Source organism: Empidonax traillii, unplaced genomic scaffold, assembly GCF_003031625.1.
Source record: "Empidonax traillii isolate 1590-97213 ecotype Southwest subspecies unplaced genomic scaffold, ASM303162v1 scaffold136:size1122602, whole genome shotgun sequence".
Classification (NCBI taxonomy): domain Eukaryota; kingdom Metazoa; phylum Chordata; class Aves; order Passeriformes; family Tyrannidae; genus Empidonax; species Empidonax traillii.
Window position 1 is genome coordinate 233771 of NW_020955329.1, and position 7906 is coordinate 241676.

Here is a 7906-nt window from a genome sequence, read left to right on the forward strand (position 1 = left end):
GTCCCTTTTCCTTTCCGGAGCTACATGTCTTTTAAATAATTTTGCAGCACTTGAAAGTTCTTCTTCTATTATCTCTAGGACAACAGCTCTGATTTGTCGCAGCTGGAACTTTCTCTCTCTCTCTCTTCTATGTCGACCTCAGGGCTGGACTTACCCCCTTCTGGACTAAGACTGGAGGTTGGGGGTTTACCCAGGCCCTGTGGGGTCTTCCATGGACTGCAAGGGGACACTTGTCTATCACGGTCTTCCCACAGTTGCAGGGGATAATGGCTTTTGAGTCCACCCCTGTTTCTTGTGGGGTCCCTCCTCATGAGAGACAGTCCTTGATGGACCTCTCTGGTTCTTCCATTCTCTGCTGTCCCTTAGGGTCGCAAATTCAGCTGCATCAGCATGGATCCCTCACTGGGATCACAAGATCCTACCCAAGCTGACTTGCTCTAGCATAGGTCTCTCTCTTCATGGGCCACAGATCTCCAGCAGGACTCTGTTTCATTTTAGGCCTCCCCCGGAGTCACATCTTCATGCACTCCTGTGCCCCAACGTGGGCTCCCTCATGAACTGCAGAGCAGAGTCTCTGCTCCCCAACAATCTTCTATAGGTGGCAGGGATTTTTAGTTTTCAGTCTCTTCTCTGCTGAAGGGAGAGAGAGACAGAGGGGAAGAGAAGGAGTTCCCCCCACTTCGGGCTTCTCTTCTCTCTCCTGCAGCTGCCAGCTTTGACCTTGGAGGTTCCATTATCTCTCTGCCTGGAATTCCTTCTGCATCAGTCTTGTCCAGGCAGCCTTTCATTAGAGTTTATCCTCTACTCTTTTACAGGAAAGAAGGGGGCCTGGCCCCTCTCACCCAGGTCAGACTTGGCCCAGGGTGGGGGCACACACCGGGGCCCAACAGGCCCAGCTGCTACACTGGCTCTTCCATTTTCTTCTGCACAACAACCCTTCTCTTTTGTTTTCTTAAAGTATGTAATTGGCAGAGACGTTACCAAAACTTTTGATTGGCTTTGCTCCAGAAATTCATCTGCAAAAAACTATTTTCAGCCCCGGGAGAAGGCTGATCAGTAAACCCACGACATCTGCTTAGCCTGTGAAAGTGGAAGATTAGGCTTACTCATGTAGTTATGGTTTTCCTTTTCAGTAACATTACTCCCAAGAAGCTTGACTTTGACTCCTGGTAGTTATTCTTTTCAGAAGACAGAATTTAGCTTGTTTCACAAAATGTAATAAAATGCCTTGCTAGTTAAGGATGTTCATAGTTCATGTTTAGACAGTGATGATTGTGCAACTGTGCTTTTACCATTGACCAGTTGGACACAGGGGCTCGTGCCACAGTGGCTGGTGCCAGTGAGGACCCACGAGTTCCCTTGCTTTGGCTGGAAAATTCCACCTGCAAGTAACTTGTAAAGTTAAATACTGATGCATGAAAAATGTCCTGAACACAACCTTCTCATTTCATAGATCCTGATTGGTCTCCCTGACTCATGTCTGTGTGGCTCACCACTGGGTCCATGGGGTGGCTGTGTGTGCAAAACTCAAATATGGGTAAGTATATGTAATTGTGTGCCCTTGTTCTCACCCACTTCTGGGAACAGTCCTCTCTGCTAATCACAACAGTCACTGTCACCTAATTTACACCATGGGATTTTCTAAGACCTTAAAAAAACTTTTGCAGTTTCTTACCCTTTCTCCTTTCCACTTGCTTTCTGAAATAAATTTTTTTTTTTTAGAAGACTTCTTTTCTAGGAAGGTGGTGACTATGGAACTGGTCAAAACTAAACAAAAGTGGTACTTTGCCTATACTTATTGTCCCAAGGTGAAGCTTAATCGATTTTCAAATTTATAGCTTGTATCATATAATATCTAGAGTTGGGAGGAACTCTTAAGGATCATAAAGTCCAACTCCCTGTACATCTGTATTTTGAGATGCAGAAACAAAATGCTCTTTAAGAGGTATGACACTAAAAAATATTTTAAACAAATATATGAATAGAAAAATACGAAAAGTTTCATGTTAACAGGCTGTGTATTTGTCTACTTAGCTCTACTGCCAAATATTTCAGTGACCTTCTCACTTGCATTCTTCATAATTATGTATAAAGAACACCTCCATGTGCAGGCAATATCAAAAAATATGTAGCAAATGTTTTTCTGTGATACTGCTGTACGTGGGGTTCTGCAAGGCTCCATCTTGGGCCCTGTGCTCTTCCAGCACCTTCATAAATGACTTGGAAGGGATACTAAGCAAGCGTGCAGATGATACAAAACTGGGAGGAGCTGTTGCCTCCCTCGAAGGCAGGGAGGCCCTGCAGAGAGACCTTGACAAATAAAGAGGACTGGGAGATCACCGGCCATATGAAGCTCAACAAGGGCAAGTGCTGGATTCTGCACCTGGGATGGGGCAACCCTGGACATACGTACAGCCTGGGAAAGCTGACAAAGAATTTTTGGTCAGAAGTTTTGACATGCAGAAATAATGGTTAAACATTATTTTTGGCATTTCTATATTATCTGGTTGTTACAATGTGCTGCTTCTTTCTGAAGTCACTTACAAGTCATTTTGACATTTCCACTACTTTCTAAGCAGGTAAGTGAAAGAGTCCCTGCCTGTTTTAAGAGGGGGCTTTCCAACCCTGCCTGAGCACCAGCAGTGCCTGCAAAGCTTTTCAGCTGTTTCTCACATGCAAAGAGTTGTTTGGATAGAGGAAAATGACAGTTCCTAGTTACTTTATCTGCTCTCACAGTTTTAAAAATTGCAAATACTATCTGAGAATATGCTTTTGTTTTGTTATGTGATTCCACTCATGTTCTTCGAGTGAAGCTTATCACATTCACTTACTCCTCAAGGCAGGAACGACAGTGTTTTTCTGTGGACTTAAAACAGATGTGTGGAAGTGCAAACATACAACTAGGTGTGGAATTTGGATTCTACTTGCTAAAAAACTTCACTCTTGGGAGGGGAAAAAACCCCCACAAAATGTTGCTTAAGTTCCAAAGTCCACTCTGTACAAGGTGCATCCTCACTGCAAAGAAAAATGGTTGCGTTCCTTACTCAACGAACTGTTGAGAACATCACTATGCATCTAGAAAATTCTTTCGTTAAAGCTAGCAATTTACACTCATTCTTATTTCAGTGGAGGTAGCTCTAACAGGACTTGGGGTGTGTGTCCAGGTGGATAACATGCTGACTTAGTGAATACAAAAAATAAGAATTAAACCTATATTTCATGTAGCATAACTTTTTTTTTGCATGTTCTTTTCTGATCTAATACCACCTTAAATCTTAAAGGTTATGTACTGATGTATAATGTACCAGACTTAATGTTTATATTTGAGACATTTGTCTATTTGAGAAACTTGCTTTGTGAGTTTCCAAAAGATTAATTATACAGTGGCAGAGCTGTAAATACTGGCATGCTGGACATCTTCACACATAACAGATAATACAGGGTAATAAATGACTGTCATTTTAGTGCAATGAATTATTATTAAAATTAAATGAATTTTTATTAAAAAAACCACAGTACAACAAAACCAAATCCTTGGAGCTTTGGCAGTGTCAGCCTCCAGAAAGACTTATATATAGCCCTAGTTAAAAGAAACCAGATGTTGTGTATGTATGCATGGATAATGCTGATGTTGATACCTGTCTCAAAATCCTTTTGATGATCTCTCACTGTGAAATAACATGAAGTGTCAGCCAATTGCATATTCCCCATCCTTCAGATGCAGTTACATTTTTCTTTAACTTTTTTTTTAATATCTGTAAGAATAGTTCAAAGATCATGCTAGCCATGTCTTTTTATTTGTGGAACTGAAGGGGATTTTTTTTTTCCCTGAGCTTAGAATTGAAACTGTAATCTCTGTCATAGAAACCAGAAAATATTCAGCATGACACACTCCTGACATGTACCCTTCCAGTGTGAAGAAACAAGTGGTGGCAGAGCCCTCATACGAATTTCATATAAGTTTGCATCACTCTTTTTTATACTTAAAAATTCAAGAGTTAGTACTGCTTTACTTGTCTCCTGTGCATTACTGCCTTCATGACAAGGCATCAAATTCCATAGACAGAGTTAACATTCCCAGTTTTGCAGCAACCTGATATTCCAGTGACTACTTCAAATGATGCAGTTTCATTTCATCATAGTGAGAGGACCAATAAGATCCTGGAAGAACATCCTTTCTCAAGCTGGCTTTTTTGGGGGGGCAGGAGGGGGGTGGTGTCTGGACATCAAATATTAGCTATATAGGCCACTTTGTGTTGAAAAGCAGTGGAATGAAAGAAAATACGTTTAAAACAAACAAACAAACATGATGAAGAGATGCTGTGTTAGTTTCATTCCTGGTGAACAAGATAGCAGTGACAGTCTATGGTGCCTTTGCCAAGTTGCCCCTATAGAGTGCACTCAGATGTGTATGGGCCCAGGAGAAGTAATTTCCACTTGCACTTCTCAGTAGGTTGGTGGTGGTGTATCTTAACAGGGATCTTCTGGACGGAATAGCCTGCAGATTTAAAAAACGGTGTTCATGGGTAAAAATTCTAGTTGTCTGCTTCAAGTAACCTTAGTATGCAGCAGCATGGGGGGGAAGAAAAGAGATCTGGTGTACTGGTACACTCATATTGATGTTTGTATTTAGAAAGTCACATGCACAGAGACTTGAGTGATGTCTTCTGTCTGCATGTTTTCTGTTTGTATGCAAAACACTTTGTGCTGTACACAATCGCTTTCTATGACCATTTGCTACTATTTTTTTTGTGATGTTGGTTACTGTGACACTGAGTAGATGGCTGGTCGACTAGTAGACTTTTACGTATCATAACTGTTACACACTTCTCTTACACTCCTCAGCTGGACTGTAACTTGGCTTTAGAGAAACATAACTTGGATTTTTTGGGATCTGATGTAAGATCACATCTGACTCCTCAAGTGCCCCTGTGAAGATACCTCTCAGTGCACTTGCAAATTCCATGGCTCCCATGTGTTGAAGACTTCAGGAATCTGCCGTGTGGTCATTTGCAGGATCAGCACTTTACCACTGGAGTGTATTTAACTTAGCTGTCAGTCCGATCTTTGTAACATCAGATCACATTTCTGCTAGGACAAAATTATCTTGAAAAGTCCACATAAATATTGCCTTTGCTTCCTGATAGGAAGGGCGGGGCGTGGGGGGGGGCATTTGCTACAATTACATCTTCAGCTATCCAGATCTAAAAGCAGAAAGGATAAATCCTAAGCCTGTGGAAATTTACCTAAGGCACATATTTTGTTCCTTGCATTGGGAGAAGCTGGCATGATCCACCAAGGTGGAACAAGTCCAGTTGTTCACTTTTTCAAGAGCTGAATAGAAAGCCTGAAATGCTACTGGCAAGAGCAGACCCTGCCAATGCGCCTCATCGGTCTAATAAAAGGATTTGCATGCACTGTTACTCTCTTTTGTTAAGTGGAGGAACTTCAAGCACTATCATGTTTTTTTTTTTTCAAATTCTTGTACCTTCTACATGCAAACATAAACTCCAAACCCCAGTATTTTAATTGAAAAAAGCCCTCATATTTTAATTGAAAAAAAATCCTTTTATTCTCTTTAGGGAGCTCAAAAATATCTTTTTTGGTAGATTTTATGGAATTATAAGAAATTCAAACACATCCCTTCTAAATACTCCATTAAAGCCTGTGTCCATTCCTTCTCATTTTCCTCAAACATTTATATTAGTTACAATAACAGGAAAAATTCGGAAACTAGATAATTTTTGTCACATTTTTACTTGCTTGCTTAAGATTCTCTATATCACTACAAACAAAATTTAACAAAAGGTACCTAGCAGCAGGTGAGCATTTTGTTCATGTGAAAATGGATAACTATTTGTACTTCAAACAAGTTACTTGGCACAACTGGGCTGTGAGGGGCAGAGGGACACTGAAGTGAGTCCAAAGGTGCAAACTTTAGTGAAAGTGCGTGTGAGGGTGCCACAGGCACTGGCCTTGCTGGCACGTCACTGCACAAAAGTGCAGCCATGCCCTGATGTGGCCAGGTTTCTAGAGCTCTGCTTTCAAGAGCTAGTGTGGCTGCCAGGTGGTGGAGCAGGCTGAGCAGAGGTGTGCTGGCTCGCTCTCCATCCCTTTCTACACAAGGGGCAATGGGGACTGAAATGACCTCTTGGTTCCCTCCACAGGGGCAGCCCCTGACAAAACCCTATCAGAGCTGCTGCCACGCTGCCTTAGCCATCCCTTGCTGAAGTGTGGTGCTGGCAGTGAGTGGCCTGTGTGAACCTGCCGAGCCAGCCGGAAAGCCAGCTGTGTTTCTCCCCAGATTGCTGTTCTGCTGAGGCGGTGCCCAGAACCAGCTCAGCCACAAACCACAGCAGTGCTGCACCAGCACTAAGCGAGGGACCAGGATTATATGACTGTGACAGATTCATAGAATTGTTCAGGAAAAGATCTTTAGGATCATCGAGTCCAACCATTAACCCAGCACTGCCAAGTCCACCATTATACCATATCCCCAGGTGCCAAATATACATGTCTTTTAAATATGCCCAGGGATGGCGACTCAATCAAATTGCATCGCTTTGAACAGGAAGCAGCAGCGGATCAATCCAACTGGAATACTGCACTTTTCTCCCTGAATCACACACCTTAACACTTCCAGCACTCACTGCTCAAGCACCAAAAGAAAGCCTATGCATAGTGTTCTGTTCTTCCAGGGCAATCTGTGACATTTGGTTTTGGTTACGCAATAGTATATGACTCAGACTAGCATGTCTTTCAGTTTGATTATCTAAGAATGCATACATTTATCTCACTGACTTATTGGGAGTGTTCACTTAAGGGAATCAGAAGGGAACAGCAGGGCTGACTTTTGTTCAGTCAGCAGTATACATAAAGTAATATTTCACCTAATAATTCATGCACTGAATTAAAAAGAACAGAATGGAGAAAAACATTCAGCCCCACTTTTCAAAAGAAAGAAAAGGCTTCATAAGGCTTTTCAAAGGTCTTCTCTACAGGTAAAATAATTTGCATTAAAAAGCAAAGATATATATGCATAGGTAATTGACAATAAAGTTTCTTGGTGTTTACATCTTAAATATTTTTTTTCATGTTTTCTTATGTGTGCAACTGCATTGTCAGAATAAAGATATATGTATCTTTTGTTCAAAAACTTGCGACTCTGTGGAAAAACAATGGTGCTTAAGAAACCTTTACACACAATACTGTCCACTCTTGACTATGCACAGACACCCCATAGCATCCTCTGGAGAGCCTGCTGGTGACGTTCTACTTACATGACCATCACTGAGTCATGGGAATATTTTTTTCTAAACAAATTTAATGTGAAAACCATAACTCAGAGTTGGTAAGTATTATTGTGACTGTCTTTATCCTGGTGAGTGTCTGATTTCTAGTAACAGTAATCACAAAGTTGTGCTTCCCGTACATGGACAAACATGGAACGTTAAGTAGGAAAGGCAGAGAGAGTTTTAAGTTACACAGTTAAGTAAAGAGCTGGTACTAGTCTTTAGACAAGCAACATTTCTAGTGAACTCAGTATTTTGGTGTGGTAGAAATATAGCAACTGCAGGATTGTTTCTAATGTCATATTCTGTAAGAAAATGAATATATTCTGTGTTTACAATCCATCGATAAACTCATCTATTAACTAATTAAATCTTTACTAACTAATCACTTATTCGGATTGCATTTTAATGTATTAGTATTTCATAACCCAAAACAAGCACTTAAATTTTCAGCATCACTTTAAAATTATGTATATACCTAAGCCAGAACATTAAATGTAGGGATGTTTGTAAACACTTAATAAACAGAGCTTAAATTAAAAAAAAAAAAAAAAGTACAGGTAATTTTTTTTTTCTTTTATTAACAATGATTCTGCCTTAATTGTTGTTTCTCC